At 46.6% G+C, this 21,566-nt stretch overlaps 1 protein-coding gene across 3 annotated transcripts in view; it reads left to right on the top strand.

Annotated features, from left to right (window-relative positions):
- LOC142579799 (uncharacterized) overlaps positions 1-20,785 on the top strand; it is a 210,873-nt gene extending 190,088 nt beyond the window's left edge. For all 3 annotated transcript variants that reach the window (XR_012827449.1, XR_012827450.1, XR_012827451.1), the window contains one exon: positions 20,505-20,785. The gene's annotated coding sequence lies outside the window, so the exon portion shown is untranslated. The remainder of the gene's footprint in view (positions 1-20,504) is intronic.
- Positions 20,786-21,566: the final 781 nt, after the last annotated feature.

Genomic DNA, 21,566 nt, shown 5'->3' with positions numbered 1-21,566 from the left:
ACCGTGTCGTTTCCTTCCGCTTTGAGGACGAAGTGTAACTGTGGACCCCGGTTCGCGCTCCTGGCTTGTGCGAGAAATTTCAGTCCCGTTTTATCGGGCCCTAATTGTTCGGGAGCACACTTCGCCAGCTAACTATCGTGTCACTACAGTTGTTCCAGCTTTGGACGGCCGCTGCAACGCCACAACGATTGTCCATGTTTCGCGTTTAAAGCCTTGCGTACGGCCTTTGCTGCCACAGCCAGCGGCCAGGTTGGCCGCTTCCACGCGCGGGCGAAATTGTGTGAGCATTTTTTTACCCCTTTATCTTCTTCATCTGTATATATTCACCAACAAGACCAGCGTCATCTTCTTCAGCGCGCGAGCTGCGAAATAGACCGTTCAGGCTTAACAGCAGCCTCGCAATATATATATATATATATATATATATATATATATATATATATATATATATATATATTTGCAGGGCGAGAGAGATCATATTGTTTGCAGTTTGAGCCCACCCCTCCGCCCCTCAAAACACAGTTGGTACGTAACTGGTTGCGCGTAAATTATCCAGTAACAACCAGAGGCATCAACAGTGAAAATATCTTTTTCGTAATTTTTAAGAGCTTAAGTGATGAAACAGTTGCGGTTCAGTTATGCCAATGTAGCAACAAATTGGTGAGAGATCTGTCCACCCTTAATAGAATGATTGTTTCCTTTATTTTCGGTGCATGTTTCCTGGAGATCACATGAGTAAACGACCTTTCATTCCTACACGTTGAAATTTGGCCACTGTTTTCATGGTCGTTTCACGTCCTACACATCATCATCGCCATCAGCCTGGTTATGACCACTGCAGGGCAAAGGCCTCTCCCATACTTCCCCAATTACCCTGGTCAGGTACGAATTGTGGCCATGTTGTCCCTGCAAACTTCTTATTCTCATCCGTCCACATAACTTTCTTCCACCCCCTGCTACGCTTCCCTTCTCTTGGAATCCACTCCGTAACCCTTAATGACCATCGGTTATCTTCCCTCCTCATTATATGTCCTGCCCATGCCCATTTCTCTTTCTTGATTTCAACTAAGATGTCATTAACTCGCGTTTGTTCCCTCACGCAATCAGCTCTTTTTTATTCCTTAACCGAACATTCTTCTTTCCATAGCTCGTTGCGTCATCCTCAATTTAAGTGAAACCCTTTTCGCAAGCCTCCAGGTTTCTGCCCCGTACGTGAGTACTGGTAAGACACAGCTGTTATATACTTTTCTGTTGAGGGATAATGGCAACCTGCTGCTCATTATCTGAGAATGCCTGCCAAACACACCCCAGCGCATTCTTATTCTTCTGATTATTTCAGTCTCAAGATCCGGATCCGCAGTCACTACCTGTCCTAAGCAGATGTATTCCCTTACCACTTCCAGTGCCTCGCTACCTATCGTAAACTGCTATTCTATTTCAAGACTGTTAAACAATACTTTAGTTTCCTGCAGATTAATTTTTAGACCCACCCTTCGGCTTTGCCAGGTCAGTGAGCATGCATTGCAGTTGGTCTCCTGTGTTACTAAGCAAGGCAATATCATCAGAGAATCGCAAGTTACTAAGGTATTTTATATTAACTCTTATCCCAAATTCTTACCTATCCAGGTCTCCGAATACCTCCTGTAAACGCGCTCTGATTAGCATTGGAGAGATCGTATCTCCCTGGCTGACGCCCTTATTTATTGGGATTTTGTTGCTTTCTTTATGGAGGACTACGGTGGCTGTGGAGCCGCTATAGATATCCTTCAGTATTTTTACATACGGCTCGTCTACACCCTGATTCCGTAATGCCTCCATGACTGCTGGGGTTTCGACTGAATCAAACGCTTTCTCGTAATCAATGAAAGCTATATTATGAGGGTTGGCTATATTCTGCACATTTCTCTATCTCCTGACTACAAGTGTGAATATGGTCTATATTTGAGTAGCCTTTACGGAATCCTGCCTGGTCATTTGGTTGATAGAAGTAAGTGGTGTTCCTGATTCTATTTGCGATTACCTTAGTAAATACTTTGTAGGCAAGGGACAGTAAGCTGATCGTTCTATAATTCTTGAATTCTTTAGCGTTGCCTTTCTTATGGATTAAGATTATGTTGGCATTCTTCCATGATTCCGGTACACTCGAGGTCATGAGGCATTGCTTATATAGGGTGGCCATTTTTCTAGCACAATATGCCCACCATACTTCAACAAATAGGCTGTAACCTGATCCTCCCCAGCTGCCTTCCCCCTTCTTCCGGCGTTACCTGTGGGATGCCAAATGCCTCTAGACTATTCGCTCTTCCATTATCTTCGTGGGTGCCACTGGTACTGTATTAATCACTATAGAACCCTTCAGCCACTTGAACTATTTTATCCATATTAGTAATTATATTGGCGGCTTTGTCTCTTAACGCATACATCTGATTCTTGCTTATTCCTAGTTTCTTCTTCACTGCTTTTAGACTTCCTCCGTTCCTAAAGGCGTGTTCCATTATATCCATATAATACTTCCTTATGTCAGTTGTCTTACGGTTGTTGATTAACTTCTAAAGTTCGGCCAGTTGTATTCTAGCTGTAGGGTTAGAGGCTTTCATACATTGGCGTTTCTTGATCAGATCTTTCATCTCCTGCGTTAGCTTACTGGTATCCTGTCTAACGGAGTTGCCACCGACTTCTGTTGCATACTCCTTAATGATGCCCATAAGATTGTCGTTCATATCTTTAACACCAAGGTCCTCTTCCTGAGTTAAGGCCGAATGCCTGTTCTGTAGCTTGATCTGAAATTCCTTTATTTTCCCTCTTAGCGCTAACTCATTCATCGGCTTCTTATGCACCAGTTTCTTCCGTTCCCTCCTCAAGTTGAGGCTAATTCCAGTTCTTAGCATGCTATGGTCACTGAAGCGCGGTTTGCCGAGCACGTTCACATTGTGTATGAATGTGAACGTGAGGAGCCCGAACATTGCGTTCGGGCTCCTCTACGTCCACTTTCGGCTATCCTGCTTGCGGAAGAAGGTATTCATTATCCGTATATCATTCTGTTCTGCAAACTCTATTAATAGCTGTGCCCTGCTATTCCTAGTGTCTATGCCATATTCCCCCACTGACTTGTCTCCAGCCTGCTTCTTGCCTACCTTGGCATTGAAGCCGCCCATCAGTATAGTGTATTTTGTTTTGACTTTACACATAGCCGATTCCACGTCTTCATAGAAGCTTTCGACTTCCTGGTCATCATAACTGGATGTAGGGGCGTAGACCTGTACGACCTTCAATTTGTACCTTTTATTAAGTTTCACATATCTGTCATTAATACATCCCTTCTGTTATCGTAGGTTGTGACTCCTGTATGTTGAAATCTGAACACTGCTTTAATGTTTCATTCATGGGGTCCCGCCTGTTCGAATCCTTTACGTGGCTCTACTGATAAATTCTGCACGTTGTATTTTAAGGAGACATACACAGATCATAACTTCCCTGTGCCGATTTTATAGTTAAGTACATTTGGCGAGTTCTTTAGTTTTGCTTTACAAGGCTACTGTTTCCTACATGGTTCAGCATACTGATTGGAACTCTGCTAGTGTAAAAAAATCTGGCAAAATTATTTTACAATGACTAATTAGCCTTCACATAATATTTTAATATTATACAACACTTGCACTACCACTCTTTCCTTCCTCAGTGCGTTGTTGCTGTTGTCCTAGATATAGTTTTCAGACAACTATGAAAAAAATGGATGAAAAAATGACAGGATGCATATGTGCTTGCACCTTTTAATGTTTTCACTTAACTTTGCAAAGGTTTCTCTCAAACTACAAGTAGTGTATTGGAATATCTGCATGCGACTTAGGTATGCCATCTCTGCTCACAGCAGACCTATGAAATGCGGTGTTTCCATGAGAGGTCACAGGGCACTTGAAAAACAAAAGCCGCCTTTTTTACTTATAAAATTAATTTCAATAGAGGCAAGAGCAGTTAGCTAAGATGCACATAGCTAAGGAACATTGAGCACTAAAAGCTCAGTTGATAGACAAAATAAACCTTGCACTAATTGTTGGCTTAGACGCTGTTGGTATCTGCCAGTTCAGTCAGGTATGAAGCGGCTCAAAAATGATTTCAAACATTATTGCAGCGGTTGCTTCAGGAGCTCGCAACTGGCCAGTACACCTTTGTGTTCTATCTAAAATCATGAAGGTTACGATAGTTGAGGCCCTTGCTGTGCCATAAGCAAGAGCTTGTCAGTACCTCGAAAGCTTGATTATCTGACAGGCCTGCCATCGCAACACATCGTTGGCTGTGCCATAAGGTGCTTAGGTTTCAAATTAGTCGCCTGCCAATTCTAATGACAAATTGTAATATGTTATAACATTCTCTGAATTTTTCAGCTTTCCTCGAAGTTTTTGTTCTTTTTACATAGATTGTATTGTCAGTCGCGGGCTGCAGCTGTGTATACTACTGAATCTTCAGCACAACATTTTTACTGCCTTCAGCATGCCTCAAAAGTTGGTTGGCAAACATGCTGGGGATATACAATAACAAGCTGAAAGTTAGCAGCATTTGCTTCATAAGAACGAAAACGTGTTGTCCGCTTGGCGAGTTATTTCGGCTTTATCAAGAATAGACACACTATCAAAAAACTTCACGTGCACAGATTTTGCTTTCCAAACACAAAAATGATGAGCAAACTGGGGCTTATTCCAAGACAAACAGCTTTATATGTTATCATATGCTTGTCTCAGAGTAAAGTAAGGGAGACCATCTACGTTTGTAATAGGCAAACACCGTCCATCAATGCTGTGACCTTTATTAGTTTTCAGTAGCCTTGATATTCTGCAACCGCAAGCTGCTATTAGATTCAACAGTGGTACATAGCAGGTGCTCGTGACGTTGGCAAATAAGGCAGGCCGGCTTAGTATGCAATGAATACTTTGAAAACTACCACGGCCAGTGATCAGCAAACTCTAGCATCTTCACTGCAAGCGCAGGCATTGGAAGCTTACATATCATTGTTTCTACGTCAATCTAGTGACGCCATAGCGGTGCAAGCTACAAGTGTAACCACACCATACCGTCATTTGCGCGGTCTCTCTAGTGCATTCTGTAGTGCCAGATCACGAGCATTAGCATGTCTCGCAATATTATTGTGTACATTTTGTGTTTCTAATAAGTACAACAGAATGATTGCTAAGCACAATGTGCTGCTTCGTATCCACTAGAACCCAGCAAAAAGCTCAACAAATGAGACACCAAACCAAGCAACAAACCATGTAAAATATCTTAGTCAAATGAACTTTCTCAACTTTGAGACACGAAGCGTAATTATGTGCATATCTGCTACAAAATTCAGGACACATTCGTCACTTCGTTACCTAGAAGAAGAGAGAAATATTAGGTGGCTTCATCTGTCGCAACAACCACGCAAACATGAGGTAGTAGCGGACCATGGCACAGCCGGGGTGCTTTCAGTCGGGCTGCTCAATAGGCTGTCGCGTAAGGCATGCGCAACTTTCCATACAAGTCAAGCACGGCTTTCCTGAGTAAGGAAAAGTTGATATTTTAGCCCTCCTAAATTAGGTACTGATGCCCCACTCGACTGGTGCAATTATTAGTCCAGCTTTGTGGAAATGTACTACAGCATACAAACTATTAAACAGGAAGCCAGACAACGGATGTCATTGTGCAATTTAGAACATGCCATAAGCTCTTATTGAATGTCTGACCCACCATAGACAAAGCCCGTGCCGGTTGAAACCGAAATTGCCCTGTCATACGTACAATAGCCATCAAAAGAATTAACCACTGTGTCCATAGCTTCAGCTGAGTCTGGAATATGAAACTGTTGGCTTTGAAGTGGTGTTACAGTGTAACGGAGCAATTGTCACTAGTAAAGCAGCTTTCAGCTTCGAATTTTTCATTTGTCTGCTTTTGGTAAAACTAACGGCTTCGACTTGATCTGGGGCCGCATAACATAAAACTATTTCACTGCGAGTTTATCCCATTCTCCTGACGTCAAACTTGCGCAACCACCGACGAAACATCCCAATTGCAAACAGCCTAATCAAACGCTCCCTTTGCTTCAAGGCGGTCATGCTTGTTTGCTTTGAAAAAAAATCGCGCTGCTTACCTCCACAGGCTTTTTTTATTACTTGATAGGCTGGCAAGAGACAATCAGCGCGCAGAAGTGCGGAAGGTTTTAGCGGGTCTGAGCAAGGGAAGTTAAAGTAGATAATAGAAAGAGGAAACGGCGGCCCGCTCCTGCGATTGGTCCACTTATGCTTACTTAGCTTGCTGTGCCTCGTGGAAAAACGCAGCAGACTGCAACGGAGCGTTAAATATGCCGCTAACACGGATCCGCTGCGAAAAACAGTTAGCTGAGCGATGTGCTATACATGCCGCAAGGTCTGCGTAACGCTATACTGCCACGCAAAATCCTTTATTACACGCTGGGAAATTCATTCTGCAAAGCAGCTCCGAGCAGCATGTACCGAAGTGATTAGTAGGCAGGCATCTTTGATTGCTTTCCGATCGAGGCAGCCTTTCATTACTCAAACATTTTTTTTTGTTTTCTTCGATGTATTATTGCCTCTCTATTACGTACAAGTCACATTGACAGAGGTTGTCTTCGAGATTTTCTGACATCGCGAGACAGCCAGGGCAAGTTGGCACAGGTCGAAAATTTTTTGACTAGCCGGGGAGAGCTAATTGCAACTTAGGTGTGCAATTGGGAAAAATAATTTTGCCTTTGTTCGGCCTAATTATGCATTATCAACGGGTACACGTCATATCGGATGGCGAATTTTGCAGGTTTTCTTGTCGCCGCGTGACAGACAGAAGTGCGGGTAGATCGACAAATTCTTGTGCAATCGTGGAAGACTTGTAGAAGAAATAGTGAAAAAACAAATTGCAATTGTTTTGCGTTATAGCCCCTCCATATCGCCGTGCATATGAACTATACAGTGGGGCTTGGTTTAGAAAATAAATAATTTTGTTGCAGTGTTGCCAGGCTGCAGTGTCTAGTTCCGAAGTTGCAGAATTGCTGTTCAACCTTGCACCTCCACCAATAGTAAAGGAGGTTTATTCGGGTGGTAGAGAAGCAGCGACGAACGCGGCAACAGGAGGTAGGGTGCAGCCAGTGAACGAACTGGGTATGAGCTACGCGATGGTAACAGGGCTTTTTTAGCCTGCTGATCTTCTTTGTCACACTAGCCATGATGCCTGCGTGACCTGTCTATGTGGCGTCTCGCCTCTTCGTGTCTCGTTTGCGCTACCACTCACTTGTTCCGGTATAAATACTTTTATATCCATATACAAGCTGTGCCGAACTGATTACCGTAATTAAATGCTCTTACCAATGAAAACCAATTTAGCAAAAGTAACTCATGCTGACGTCAAACGCAAACGTAGGTAACTTGTGCAGTGAATCAAGCAGTGTATTTGATCGCAAGCAGTAAAGCAAAGCTGAAGGCAAGTAAGATGGAAGTCCACGCGTTTTAAAAGGTTAGCGTTCTATGTTAACGAAGTAAAATGCAACGTCCGGCAAAGGTAACGTCCGGCAAAGGTAATGTCTGTCCGGCAAAGGTAACTGCGTCAAAGCGGACGTTATTTTTCAGTTCTCGCTCATACTCCTGTTGATAAAGCTTCTACGACGTTACAGCCAGGTATAGACAATCTCGCGATGAGTCACCCGGAGATTGCAAGAAGCATGAAAGTAAAGTATGCAGCCAATCCTCCAACATGCCAGATTTCTTTTTTTTTTTTTGCCCGCTGGTTCTGCTTGTCTTCTTCAAGGTACTGAATGGAGCATTGCAGACGTTAGGAAAATTCCGAATTTGCAGAATTCAGACTTCAGACTTGAATGCCCTAACAAAAGTGATTGCTCCTGATCTTCCGCCCCAGCGTGCTCAAGAACTACGTTGCGTCCTTGCCTCCTACTGGAACATATTCGACCTTGGAGAGCACCCTCTAGGACAAACATCTGTCGTAAAACATCGACTAAACACCGATGATGCGAGCCCCATCCATCGGCGACCCTACTGCGTCTCGCCTACTGAGCGACACATCATCCTACATGAAGTTGAAAAGATGCCTTCTTGAGACACCATCGAACCTTCTTGCAGCCCATGGGCATCCCCTGTTGTACTAGTTAAAAAGGACAGCAGTTGGCGATTTCGCGTCGATAATCGACACCTGAACAAGGTAACAAACAGGGACGTCTATCCGCTACCACGCATTGACGATGCCCTGGATTGCCTGCATGGAGCACAATATTTTTCGTCCATTGATCTTCGCTCCAGCTACTGGCAAATTGACGTCGATGTCATGGACCGTGAGAAGACAGCTTTTAATACTCCCGATGGCCTGTATCAGTTCAAAGTGATACCTTTCGGTTTATGTAATGCACCGGCCACATTTGAACGAATGATGGACGCCGTCCTACACGATTTCAAGTGGTCCAACTGCCTCTGTTACCTGGACGACGTGATCGCTTTTTCTCCGACTTTTGCGACACACCTCTAACGCCTATCGACGATCCTATCTGCTTTCCGGCAGGCGGGGCTACAACTAGTTTCGTCCAACTGTCACTTCGGTAGCCGTGAAATTTCTGTGAAAGCCCTGATCAGGATAAAATACGGGCAGTCAATGACTTTCCCGAGCCAACATGTGCCAAGGATGTTCGCAGCTTCTTGGGCCTTTGCTCCTACTTCCGTCGGTTTGTCCGAAATTTTGCGAACGTTGCGCGCCCTCTCAATCAGCTCCTCAAGAAAGACGCTGCATTCATTTGGGGCCCTCAGCAAGCTGGTGCTTCCACCCAGTTCATTGGGCTACTGCGTCCCCGCTGTTACGTTTTGCCTACGACGCGCGGTATAGCCGGCGCGGATGCAACGGACGCCGGGGCTTCGTTCAAAGCGGCAGACATTTTGGCCCGTTCAGCGCTGCCGCAACACTTCTTGCCAAGCGCGTCCAGGCATGTTTCAATGCCACGTGTCTTCGTATGTGTGTGTGCATGTTGGTGCCCACGCTTGTCAAAGCGCGGCAGCCCGCGAGAGGAGCTCCCCAACTGTGAAGCAAGGAGGTCTGACCGGCGCCGGCCCGGCGGATGCGCCACTACTCGTCTCAACATGTCCGGGCTCCGCCGTCACGTGCACCTCTATCGAGGCGTCCCGTCCCTCCACTTCGGTCGACCTGACCGGCCGCTCTTTTGCGATGCTAGAATAAACAAATTGTTCTGTTAGCAGTCGACTCATGCTTTGCCAGGACCTTCGGATGCTTCCAGCTGTACCTCAGGCCGCCAGGCCAACGCTACCCTTGGGGCTTGCGACCCATTTGCAACTGTTTGCCAGCGGTGAGATCGCGATAACGGAGGCCAGCAGCGAAGATATGCGGTCGACTGTATGCTGAGCAGCACAACGACCATCCGGGAGCAGTGCAACGAGCACTGTGTGATGACTGGTTGCCTGCAGCGGAACGACTGTACAGAATTCTTGGCTGCGAGGTTTGGTGAGTGCGGGACTTTCTTCTTCTGAGTTTTGCCAGGCTTTTGTTAGTGTCAGAAACAGAGCTGATAATTGTGGTTGTCGTTGCTGCCGGGTTAGTTTGCGGCAAGACAATAGTAGGCAGTAGAGAAAGCAGCATTCAGAGCAGCCATGGAATGGAAGTCGTTGCGCAAACCGAAATTGCTGGAGCTTGCAAGAGAGTTGGGTCTGGATGTCTCAGACAAACTCAGAAAACCAGAACAGCTAAGGGCTATTCTTGAGTTAGAAGCTGAGGATGACGAGCTGTCGGAATGTCTTGAGACCATTGAGGAGAGGGAGACGGCAAAAAGACAGGAGCGCGAACCTAAAGGACAGAAAGAGAAAGATGAGCGCGAACGTAAAGAACAAAAAGAGAAAGATGAGCCCGAACGTAAAGAACAGAAGGAGAAAGATGAGCGCGAACGTAAAGAACAGAAAGAGCGAGAGCAACAAGAGAAAGAAAAAGAGGAGCGCGACCGTCAACACGCTTTGGAAATGAAGCGTCTCGAGGTAGAGATGGAACGCGCTCGTAATGGATGTCAGGCACACGGTGCAGGAGAACGAGTATTGTTCAAAATGACTGACCTGATGCGGCCGTTTAAGCTTAGAGAGGACATTGGTTTGTTCCTGGCTAACTTTGAGCGAACGTGCGAGAAGCAGGGGTTCTCTCGGGAAACGTGGCCACAGCGCTTGCTCACTTTGTTACCCGGCGAGGCGGCCGACGTAGTCACTCGCTTGAAGAGAGAGGAGGCAAAGGATTTCGACAAAGTGAAATCGAGTCTGCTAAAGAAGTACAGGCTGTCGGCGGAGGCGTTCCGTCGCAAGTTTCGGGAAAATGAGAAAGGCAGAAGTGAGTCATATACAGAGTTTGCCTACAGGCTTATGACAAACATGTTGGAGTGGCTCAAAGAACAGAAAGCGTTTGGTGACCACGAGAATGTTCTGCAGTGTTTCGGGCTGGAACAGTTTTATAGTCGGTTACCTGAGAACGTGCGGTACTGGGTCTTGGATAGGCCAGACGTTAGTACGGTGGCTAAAGCCGCCGAGCTAGCCGAGGAGTTTGTAACGCGTCGGGATCGCAGAGCTAAGGACGGTCAAAAGGGTGAATTTGGCTCCAAGTTTGAGAGGCCGAAGTTCACAACCATGAGAGCAAGGGGGGACACACGTAGTGCAGATGCGAGTGAAAGCAGTCCGACCGAACGTAAGGAGACGGCGGCAGCCGAAGCCGAACGCAGAAAGCGGTTCGAGACGAGGCAAGCGCGCGTGTGTTATACGCGCCAGAAGCCGGGTCACTTTTCCGCGCAGTGTCCAGAAACAAAAACAAAAGTCGTGTTTTTGTTATTATGCAGCACTGACGAGAACATGAAGCTTCTCGAGCCTTACATGCGAGACCTCCTCGTGAACGGGAAAGAGTGCCGAGTGCTTCGTGATTCTGCAGCTACAATGGATGTAGTTCACCCCTCTTACGTAGAACCCGATATGTTCACGGGCGAGTGCGCATGGATCAAGCAAGCCGTGGAAGCTCATAGCGTGTGTCTGCCCGTAGCAAAAGTGCTTATTGAAGGACCTTTCGGAGCACTTCAGACGGAGGCCGCAGTATCATCTATGCTGCCCCCCCAGTACCCGTACCTATTTTCGAACAGGTCCGATCACCTCCTGCGCGAGAAGGGGCTTTTGTTTGGTAAGGCTAGTGTTCAGGCCTTAACCAGATCGAGAGTTCGGGAGCTCGCTGCAAAGGCGGTAGTTGCGGGGCGGACCTTGCCGAACAATGAGAAAGGGTCGGAGGCGCAGCAACCTGATATTCAGACCACGTCCGAACTGAATAAAATTGAGCCTGTAGCGTTGAAGGCAGCAGATATTGGAGAGGAAATGCCCCACACGGGAAAGTTGGAAGAGCTATCTGCAGATTTGCTCATCGCGCCTATGTCTGATGGACTTAATAGGTTGCTAAAAGTCAGCCGGTCGGCTTTGATAGGCGAGCAAAAAAAGGATGGCAGCCTAGAAAACATGCGCTGCAATGTCAAAGAAGGTATCGCCAAGAAAAATGCTCGTTTTGTGGAAAGAAGTGGGGTCCTGTACCGGAAGTATCTAGACCGCAGGGGAGTGGAGCTCGATCAGCTGATCGTGCCTCAGTGCTACCGTCAGGATCTGTTGCGCTTGTCGCATGGGGGTTCGTGTTCCGGACACCTAGGAGTTAAGAAGACTAAGGACCGTCTCTTGCAAGAGTACTATTGGCCAGGGTGTTTTCGTGACGCAGAACACTTTGTGAGGACATGCGACACCTGTCAGCGGGTGGGCAAACCAGGGGACAATCGAGGGCGCCGTTGAAGTCCTATGATTACGGAGCCTTTTAGACGGCTCGTTATTGATACAGTGGGACCTCTGCCGGTAACAACCACGGGGTACAGACAGATTTTGACTGTGATCTGCCCAGCGACAAAGTTCCCTGAAGCAGTGCCACTTAAAGAACTCAGCTCAGTTGAGATAGTCAATGCACTACTGTCCATATTTGCGCGAATTGGTTTTCCTGCGGAAATCCAGTCAGATCAGGGCACAGTGTTTACTAGTGCTTTGACGACAGCCTTTCTCGAAAGGTGTGAGGTAAAGCTGTTACACAGCTCAGTGCACCACGCACAGTCGAATTCCGTTGAGAAGCTCCACTCCGTCATGAAGCGCGTGTTGAGAGCATTGTATTAAGAACAACAAACTGACTGGGAGCTGTGTCTGCCTGGGGTGATGTTTGCATTAAGGACCGCGCCAGATGCGGCTACAGGGTTTTCGCCAGCTGAGCTGGTATACGGTCGCTCGCTGCGGTCTCCGCTTCGCATGCTTCGAGAGGGATCACTGCCCTCTCAATGGCTGCACACCATCTCTTCCACAAATGGCCGCCTCCTGCGGTGGAGCTTCTCTTTGCAACAATATTCCTTTGAGGTGCGTTACAAAAAGGGGTCTCAACGGTAACGCCGATGGCTTAAGTCGAGGCCCCTAACGTTGGAATCAGCCACAAAGTTGTTTGTTACTGATGTTTTCTTCCTGAGGCAGGATTTTTAACATATTGCTTTCGTTTAGTGTTTCAAAGTGATGACGTGCTTTCTAGTGCAATTTTCCCATTTGTGGACGCGTTCTGAGTGCCGTTAGACTACTGTAAGGAACTAGGCAGTAGTAAAAAGGGGGAAAGAGCCTGGCATGGCTTAGTGAGGGTTGTTTCGTGCTTGCTGACTGAGCGGTTGAGTTTCGGCGTAGTTTTAACGCTTGCTGGGAACGAGCAACAAAAATGGCAACTCTCCCGAAGTCACTTTGCAGTGTCCTGTGTGAACCTGAACGTGAGAACGAGGCCTTCTCGGTGCGCTGCGCACAAGAAACGCCGAAGGACGACCGACTTCGGTTATGAGCATCATCGAGCGACATCCCTCCGGACAGTGGATGCAGTCCCCTGACCATCGGGATCTCCTTCTCCCGGCGGGGCGGTCTGTTACGTTTCGCCCACGATGCGCGGTATAGCCGGCGCGGATGCAACGGACGCCGGGGCTTCGTTCAAAGCGGCGGATATTTTGGCCCGTTCAGCGCTGCCGCAACGCTTCCTGCCAAGCGCGTCCAGGCATGTTTCAATGCCACGTGTCTTCGTGTGTGTGTGTGCATGTTGGTGCCCACGCTTGTCAAAGCGCGGCAGCCGGGGAGAGGAGCTCCCAACTGTGAAGCGAGGAGGTCTGACCGGCGCCGGCCCGCCGGATGCGCTACTACTCGTCTCAACGTTCCGGGCCCCACCGTCACATGCGCCTCTATCGAGGTGTTCCTTTTTTCCCTCAACTCCGAGAGTATAAAAGCAGCTGCCCCCGGACGCCAAGAGAGAGGCTCCGATTTCTTCCGTCGAGTAACGTGCTCTCCCGCCTCTCCACTTCGGTCGACCTGACCGGCAGCTGTTTTGCGATGCTAGAATAAACAAGTTGTTCTGTTAGCAGTCGACTCATGCTTTGCCAGGACCTTCGGATGCTTCCAGCTGTGCCCCAGGCCGCCAGGCCAACGCTACCCTTAGAGCTTGCGACCCAGATGCAACACCGCCGATTCTCGCTCATTTTGATGCGTCAACTCCGACAGAAAACCGTAGCGATGCCAGTGGCCACAGTATTGGAGCTATCTTGGCACAGGAACAACAAGGACGAGAACGTGTTATTGCCTACGCCAGCCGCCTTCTTTCCTCTGCTGAGCGCAATTATTCTATCACCGAACGAGAGTACCTGGCTTCCATTTGGGCAGTGGGTAAATTCCACCCCTATTTGTGCGGCCGCCATTTCGCAGTTATCACTGATCACCAAGTTCTGTGTTGACTTTCGTCCCTCAAAGATCCTTCAGGGCGCCTTGGCCGCTGGGCTGTGCACCTTCAAGAATACAACTTTTCAGTTGTATACAAGAACGGCCCGTTATATCAAGATGTGGACTGCTTGTCGCGTGATCCTGTCGACCCTCCTGACGTTTCTGCGGCCGGCATACCTGTCACCGTTCTCTCTCTGGCTGGTTTTCACGATATTGGAGCGGAACAACATCGGGACGCCTCCTTACAAGACCTCATTCAACAGCTCACTTCAACGACGCCCGATCCTTCCCTTCGCATGTTTGAACTCTAAGATGGTATATTGTACCGCTCTAACATGTGCACGAACGGCCGTGCCCGAATCTTCGTTGTGCCTGAGCATCTGATTCAGACGGTTGTCACCCAGCTTCATGATGTACCGACTGCCGGTCACCTTGGCGTGTCACGGACTTACGACCGCGTTCGTCGGCGCTTCTTTTGGCCTGGTCTATACCGTGACGTCTACCGTTATGTCGCTGCGTGTGACCTTTGTCAACGACGCAAAAAGCCGACCACACTCCCTGCTGGTCGCCTTAAACCACTTGATGTACCATCAGAACAATGCTTCCGTGTAGGTGTTGATCTTTTAGGTCCTTTCCCTACGTCTGCTTCGGAAAACAAGTAGATTGCTGTAGCAGCAGACTACGCCACCCGATATGCAATCACACGAGCTCTTCCGACAAGCTGGGCAACCGATGTCGCCGACTTCCTCCAAGAGAACGTCAACCTTCACCATGGCACCCATCGAAGCTCCTCACCGACCGAGGCCGCTACTTTCTTTCTAAAGTCGTCAATGACATTCTACACTGGTGTGCGACTAAACACAAACTCGCTATTGCTTACCATCCACAAAGGAACGGTCTAACCTAGCATCTTAACGGCACCCACTTAACCGTCCAAGTATGTCTCCGCTGGCCGTCACGACTGGGACGTTGCACTGCCGTTCGTGACTTTCGCCTATAATTCGTCTCGCCATGATACCGCAGGCTTCTCTCCATTCTTCCTCTTCTTTGGCCGCGACCCTACGCTACCTCTCGACACCTTTCTGCCGCTATTCTGAATTTCACATCCGAGTACACCCGTGAAGCCATATTCAAAGCACAAGAAGCGCGCTATATTGCCCGACGTCGACTTGTGGAATCGCAGGACAATCAGCGGCGGTCATGTGACGCCCGCCATGGTGACGTCCATTACACACCGGGCGCCCTGGTTCTCATTTGGTCGCCGTCGCGACGCGTCGGCCTCTCGGAGAAGTTACTTTCACGCAACTCTGGCCCTTATCGTGTCTTGCGTCAAGTAACTGACGTCACGAACGGAATCGCCCCTCTTGAGCCAACCGTGGCTCAGCATCGCTCCGACGTGGTCCACGGTGTGCGTCTTAAGTTGTACCACTCGCTCGCCTCCTAACCAGCACCGAGCCGGTGCTTCAGCCGCCGGGGGTCATGTGTCACGCTGACGAAGATGTTTTCGGCTTGGTCGGAAGAAGACGACGCTCTGGATTTTTCGCAGGCTGTCTACTCTCTTGTCAGCTGCTACAATCTTTGTAAATATCCTGTAAATATACGTCTGACTGTTTTTAACGCCGTAACATTTTAATGCAAAACACGCCGCATTCCCGTGCATTTCGGTGGTTGCGGGCCTTCCGTAGGGGTGTTCATCCAGCAACCAAAATGCTACCGATCTCTGAGGGCTCATGCGCTTCACGTGGCGCAACCTACACAGATATGAAGTAAATACGATAATAAGGATGATACTTAGTGATAAGTGGTCGTACAGGTCTGATCACGGCTGATAAAAAGACTAGACATGGAAATTGCCGCGTCCAACCGCAACACTGTTGGACGCGGAGGGATAAGGGGCTAAAGAGCGATAAGGGCATAGAATGGTCGGAGGAATTTGGATAAGGGTAATAAGCCGTGATAACCGTCAGATCAAGTCCGATAAGATTGATAATGGTGAATTAGAGCGGAGAAAGGTTGATAAGGACAGGTAAGGGTTGATTAGTATAGGATCGATTGCAATAAGCTTGGTATGGACCGATAAGTTTGATAAGGGTCGGATCTAGTCCGATGAGGTTGATAACGACTGAGAAGGGTTGATAAGGGTTTGCTGGCCGAATCAACTTTCATAACGTTGATAATGATACCGGGCTGCATGGGGATTTGGCAACTCCCAGAGTAGTTTCTGCGTGAAGTTTTGTATCAAGTCTAGGCTAAAGGACGCGACGTGTCTCAAAGGCAAAGCCAAGCACTCACCCTATACCGTACAGCCATGATGCGCTGCGTAGATTCCGCCATTCGCCATCCAGTTTTTGGCCATTGGGGTTGGTCGTAGGTTTCATTGTACCGCTGTCAATCAGTTGATGCAACCCCCTGACTCTGTGATTCGTGGATCGGTTGTGGTATAAAATGTGGGAATCAAAATGAAGAAATACAAGCCGACAGACCACTTTTCCCGAGGCCTTTAGTGACGTGAAATGAATTACTTTTTTTTCAATAAAATTTGGCCTCAGAAGCCAGAGACATATAAGGAGTCGAAGCGCATAACACGGCACGTTTACGCTTCAGTAAAACAAGCTAGTAGGCACATTTCTTATTACAGCATACATCGCAAAACACCCTTCATATATTACGTACAAGTGGAAAGCAACGACAACGCTAAATATAGTTCAGATTCTTGGTGTGAGTTAATACTACTACAAGCACACCTCCGAGCCTTATATCCTGTTGCTTTATACGTATCGTGTGACATGCAGTAAAAAAATAAATTTGATGTGGTGAAATAAAAGAAAAAGGACACTAGTATATTGGAGATGCATGCAGGTATCTTGTGCGCATTGGAATAAAACTAAATTAAAGAAACTTATTTGATCGCGCGCCAACGTGAATACACGTAAGCGCAACTAAAAAAAGAAAAGCAGGAATGCGCCACGATTTCTAGGGAGATTGGCAATCAGAATGGTTACTCACCAAATTTGGCGGTAAGTAGCGATCAAAATTTTGGTGTTGTCACCACACTAAAACATGTAGACTTCCTACTCAGTTCGACCGAACGAGGGATCGCTGACCTAAAGCTCGTCCTTTCGTGCGGCGTTCCGCTGCCGTCTCCGCTTGCCCACTCGTACGGCTCACCCGTAAACCCCCGCAGCTATAATTCCCTATTATCTGGATTCGTGGCGGCGGACCACCAGTTACGATTCCCCACGAGCGCAGCACATTACCTTCGTGCCATCTGCCGCACGGTGCTTGAAACCGGTTTCCTCATTCCCATATACGTTAGGCAAAATCGACATTCGCCCGCGAGGTGGCAGCAATGGGGTGATTACTTTTCTGATCTTTCTCCGTGACCGCGCCTCAGCTGCTGAGACTGCGCCAGTCAAAATAAATGACTGACACGAGGGGCATAGCATGCATGCGTGACAATTACAATGCAATATAAAAGAAATATCGCCCCTGAAGGTAGAAAATGGTCGCGGGGTTAAGCACTACCAGTAAAATTTGTCGCTCCATGTAAAAGCGCAGCTCTCAAGATTTGATGCAAACACACACACACACACACACACACACACACACACACACGCACACACACACACATATATATATATAATATAGCCATATCAAAGAAGCCAACAAACACTGACACCGAGGAGAACATAGGGGAACTACTTGTGCTTAATAAATGAAACAAAGAAACGATAAATTAACGGAAATTAAAGTGGATGAAAAAATAACTTGCCGCAGGTGGGAACCAAACCCACAACCTTCGCATGGTTCGGTTCCCACCTGCGGCAAGTTGTTTCTTCCTCCACTCTCTCCCATAGCTCCCAAGGCTTCCTAAAGAAAGCCTCGGGAGCTATGCAAAGGGGGAAGGCAGCTGGCGAGGATCAGGTAACAGCAGATTTGTTGAAGGATGGTGGGCATATTGTTCTAGAGAAACTGGCCACCCTGTATACGCAATGCCTCATGACTTCGAGCGTACCGGAATCTTGGAAAAACGCTAACATAATCCTAATACATAAGAAAGGGGCTGCCAAAGACTTGCAAAATTATAGACCGATCAGCTTACTGTCCGTTGCCTACAAAGTATTTACTAAGGTAATTGCAAATAGAATCAGGAACACCTTAAACTTCCGTCAACCAAAGGACCAGGCAGGATTCCGTAAAGGCTACTCAACAATAGACCATATTCACACTATCAATCAGGTGATAGAAAAATGTGCGGAATAAAGCAACCCTTATATATAGCTTTCATTGATTACGGAAAAGCGTTTGATTCAGTCGAAACCTCAGCAGTCATGGAGGCATTGCGGAATCAGGGTGTCGACGTGCCGTATGTAAAAAATACCGAAAGATATCTATAGCGGCTCCACAGCCACCGTTGTCCTCCATAAAGAAAGCAACAAAATCTCAATTAAGAAAGGCGTCAGGCAGGGAGATACGATCTCTCCAATGCTATTCACCGCATGTTTACAGGAGGTATCCAGAGACCTGGATTGGGAAGAATTGGGGATATGAGCTAATGGAGAATGCCTTAGTAACTTGCGATTCGCTGATGATATTGGCTTGCTTAGTAACTCAGGGGACCAACTGCAATGCATGCTCACTGACCTGGAGAGGCAAAGCCGAAGGGTGGGTCTAAAAATTAATCTGTGGAAATCTAAGGTAATGTTTAACAGTCTCGGAAGAAAACAGCAGTTTACGATAGGTAGCGAGGCACTGGATGTGGTAAGGGAATACATCTACTTAGGGCAGGTAGTGATTGCGCATCTGGATCATGAGACCGAAATAATCAGGAAGATAAGAATGGGCTGGGGTGCATTTGGCAGGCATTTTCAGATCATGAACAGCAGGTTGCCATTATCCCTTAAGAGAAAAGTTTATAACAGCTGTGTCTTACCAGTACTCGCGTATGGAGCAGAAACCTGGAGGCTTACGAAAAGTGTTCTACTTAAATTGAGGACGACGCAACGAGCTATGGAAAGAAGAATGATAGGTGTAACGTTAAGGGATAAGAAAAGAGCAGATTGGCTGAGGGAACAAGCGCGAGTTAATGATATCTTAGGTGAAATCAAGAAAAAGAAATGGGCATGGGCAGGACACGTAATGAGGAGGGAAGATAACCAATGGTCATTAAGAGTCACGGAATGGATTCCAAGGGAAGGGAAGCGTAGCAGAGGGCGGCAGAAAGTTAGGTGGGCGGATGAGATTAAGAAGGTTGCAGGGACGACATGACCACAATTAGTACATGACTGGGGTAGTTGGAGAAGTATGGGAGAGGCCTTTGCCCTGCAGTGGGCGTCACTAGGCTGATGATGATGATGATGAATTTCCCCTATGTTGTCCTTGGTGTCAGTGTTTGTTGGCTTCTTATGATATGACTAATAAAGATCGGGCCCCTCGGTATATATATATATATATATATATATATATATATATATATATATATATATATATATATATATATATATATATATATATATATATATATATATATAACGAGATCATTTTCAAGTTTTCCGGAAGTTTTACAAAAGCCTCTGCTGCAGAGGTAATAAAATTCTTGTCCTTGAGCTGAATTCTTCGAATAGGCGGACATTACTAGCACGAGAAACGGCCACACATATTAACATAATTAGCACAAGCTCAATAATAACCTTAATTATTTTAGCGCACATACTGGTCACTTACGAATTTTAGCCGGATTGCTTATCAGACATATTCATTTGAAATGAATTTCGAGAATGACACCTGTTTCTAGATATAATTTCGCAAAGTGTGGGACGAAATGCATAGGCATTCCAGTCACTTTTGTAAAAAAATTAAATTTTCTGGTTTTACGTACCAAAACCCCGATCTGATTACCAGGCAAGCCGTAGTGGGTGCTCCGGAAATTTCCATCACCTAAAGTTCTTTAACGTGCACCTAAATCTAAGTACACGGGTGTTCCTGCATTTCGCCCCCTCGGAATGCCGCCGCCATGGCCAGGATTCCATCCCACGACCTCGTGCTTAGCAGCCAACACCATAGCCACTAAGCAACGACGGCGGGTGTCACTTTTGTTCTTCCATGCATAAAATTGCTTTTTCTTAAAGAAGTAAGCAGAACAGCACTGCTTTCTTTTTTTTTACAGCAAGTTAGATGGCGCATATCTTTAAACTGGCGCCATTCCACAAAAAGCATTCCTAGTGTATACGTTGTGCAAGGCCACCTGCTACGATTCGTAAATTTCAAAAGGTGCCGTAAATAATTACATCATATATAATTACGGATGTTTGGTAAATTAGTCGTATATGTGCTTTGACTTATCGAGCATGTAATGTGCACCTCGCTGAAAAATCTAGCTAAAGGACTGTAATTTTGTTATCTGCCGCGCGCAATTTTCAAAGATTATGTGAAGTTTAAAGATGATCACTTTGTATATATCAATGTGGAGCCCTTAAACTTCCTTACCTTTGTCATTTCGTTTCTCCCTCTTTTTCCTCAAACGAGTGTAACCAGTAATCAATGCTCTTACTGAACTATGATCATGTTCATGAAGTTTCACCACACCTGTCAGAGAAACTCAAAAACGTATCACTAAAACGAACTGAAAAGTGACCTAAATTTATTTACCATGGTACTAACACATGTTATTTTTCTGATCGCTAGACAGGCGATACACCTGCCGAAAGGAGGGAGGACGCTGCAAGGCGAACCCATCATGCGGTGAAAGGCAGCCTCATAACGGTACATGCCCTACCAACAGAACTTGCTGCACTTGGACTTCATGATTCCGCGTGGCCACTTCCTACTCTTCCTGCCCACAGGATCCAGTGTATAGTTTGGAGGTTACAAAGGACTTGTAAGTCCTGCGTGCCTATGGTTATGTGATTTACTAAAGGGACAAAATAAAGTTGGTAATCTAGCATGAAACTGTTCCAATATTTAGTGGAAGAATTCCATTGTGCTCCTGATATGCCACAAATTTAAATAACCTTTCTGTAAAAGAATTGGTGGCAATTTAGCGGTAAATGCGATAGAAATGCATTAGCCTTGAGGCGTACCATTATGAGGTCCCGTAATTGCGATTAAAACACATGGCAGCGTGTTTTTCAGAACCTAAATCTACACACGATTCGCCTCTTCGAGAAGCGAACTTCAAGTGATGGTGGTTTAGCGGAACCAGATATATATGTCTGCTTTTACAGCTCTTCGCTACCTCTGCCACGTGACCAGCTTCTCACACTTCACACACGCGCAAACTTTTTACGACTTTGACACGCCTAATGCTAACGCATGAAAGAAGAAAAAGACAGTAGACTTCAGCAATACCTCAGGTTCTGAACCCTCTTACTGTGATCACGATGGTGACTCCAGCGCATGGTGGCGGATAGGCCACGAACCAGATGGTAATATGATAATAATGAAGCAAGGGCAAGAAGAAAAGTATTTGAAGATGCGAAAGGAACCGATAATAAACAAAATAATATAGTGTGCTATAATATAGTCACCCTTGCATAAATAGGTAGAGTAAGACGAGCCTATTATTAAAACTGTCAAAAATAAGCCTAATGACATTCTCCGACTTTGAAAACCACCGTCTTATTTTTGTTGTCGCCCAGCGAACATGTCGCTGATACCCACTATTGGCCAAATGTAGTTGGATTAATCCAAGCTATTATCAGAAATAAATTTTCTGGACTTTGTCACAGTAAATGCTGTTGAAAGGTG

The sequence above is a fragment of the Dermacentor variabilis genome, chromosome 4 (genome assembly GCF_050947875.1).
Source record: "Dermacentor variabilis isolate Ectoservices chromosome 4, ASM5094787v1, whole genome shotgun sequence".
NCBI lineage: Eukaryota > Metazoa > Arthropoda > Arachnida > Ixodida > Ixodidae > Dermacentor > Dermacentor variabilis.
The sequence above is the reverse complement of the archived record's forward strand: the minus strand, read 5'-3'. Positions and strand labels throughout refer to the sequence as shown.